A 1,242-nucleotide genomic window follows, 5' to 3' on the forward strand; every position below is an offset into this window, starting at 1 on the left:
ATCGTCTCCCATGCTCTTCTATGGCAAATCCTCGACTCTCTTTTTATTGACCCGCCGGCAACAGTAATCAGATCAATTTCACGGCCTGTATGGGACTTCTGCCTGTACCACCAACCTGAGCCGGTACGTAATAGGTTCGTTAAAACCCCCTCATCTGCGCTATATTTGGGGCGCGGTTTCGAGAAACGTGGCTGAATATTTAAAGAAAAGCAGCTGGCTGTCGCCTTTTTTTTGTTGTTTGTTGTTTTTTAACATATCAATTCCCAAGTCGAGCTTTGACACAGCCGGAAACAGGCGCGAATTATTAGCAGCGCAAACATTTTGTATTGGAAGAAATAACAGCCTCGTTTTGGGTCAACAACAAAACAACAGCAGCTCACAGCGAGCTAACAATGGCGGTCGTTATGGATATAGTAGCCAGTGTTATCAACACTAACAGCCTCTCTCTCCTTTTTTCTCTCTTTTTTTCAGCAAGTGCAGCCGATGTGGAGCAAAAAAAAAAAAAAGAAAATGAAAGGGTGTTAACCAAAAAGCTTCCCTCTCCGGCTTAAAATGAATTCAGGCGAATGTGCTGCCCTCCCTTTTTTTTTCTCTCCTTTCACCTTCTTTTTCGTTTTGCTTTGTTTATTTTCATTTGAGCTAACATGCAAAAAGAGGCTCACAAAAAGTTTCGCCCCCCCCATCATTGATACACGAGCGACATCACGTGAGCTCTGTGTACAAAAGCCGTAGAGGACGAGGCAGCCTATTGGGACGCGGCATTAAGGATGCACACCGGCTTCAGGAGCAAAATCTAAATATTTACCTGACCTGTGGTGGACGCTGGACGGATGGACGCTTTTTTTTTCTCCCCTTTGCAGATGTAGAAGAAAGAGTGACATAGAGATGGAAGCGCCGTGGCATTTAGAGGAGAGAGAGAGAGAGAGAGAGAGAAAGAAAGAGAGAGCTGTCGGACGGGGAAGGAAGCGCGGCGGGAGGGAGGAGGGAGGAGGAGGGAGGAGGAGGAGGTGGTGGAAACACACTCTCACAGCGGCGGTGGAGGTGGTGGTGGTGGTGGTGCGCGCGCCCTCGGCCCCGGAGTCATCCTGTGAGCACACCGCGAGGAGAAAACACGCGCGCACCTAGGCTACCGGGCAGGCTTGCACGCGCATCTGGGCCAGCCAAAAGGCGGCCTCTTTACCGTATTTACTGTGCACGCCAGCTCTTCCGGGTCTGAGAAGCATCACGTTAGAGGAACAGAAA

The 1,242-nt window shown here is 49.4% G+C and overlaps 1 protein-coding gene across 1 annotated transcript in view; it reads right to left on the bottom strand.

The window, feature by feature from the left end:
* gata3 (GATA binding protein 3) overlaps positions 1-897 on the bottom strand; it is a 13,377-nt gene extending 12,480 nt beyond the window's left edge. Inside the window, exon 1 of the mRNA XM_035675553.1 lies at positions 811-897. The gene's annotated coding sequence lies outside the window, so the exon portion shown is untranslated. The remainder of the gene's footprint in view (positions 1-810) is intronic.
* Between the last annotated feature and the right edge of the window lie 345 nt (positions 898-1,242).

Source organism: Morone saxatilis, unplaced genomic scaffold (genome assembly GCF_004916995.1).
Source record: "Morone saxatilis isolate NCDOM2014 unplaced genomic scaffold, NCSU_SB_2.0 Contig10, whole genome shotgun sequence".
Taxonomy (NCBI): Eukaryota; Metazoa; Chordata; class Actinopteri; family Moronidae; genus Morone; species Morone saxatilis.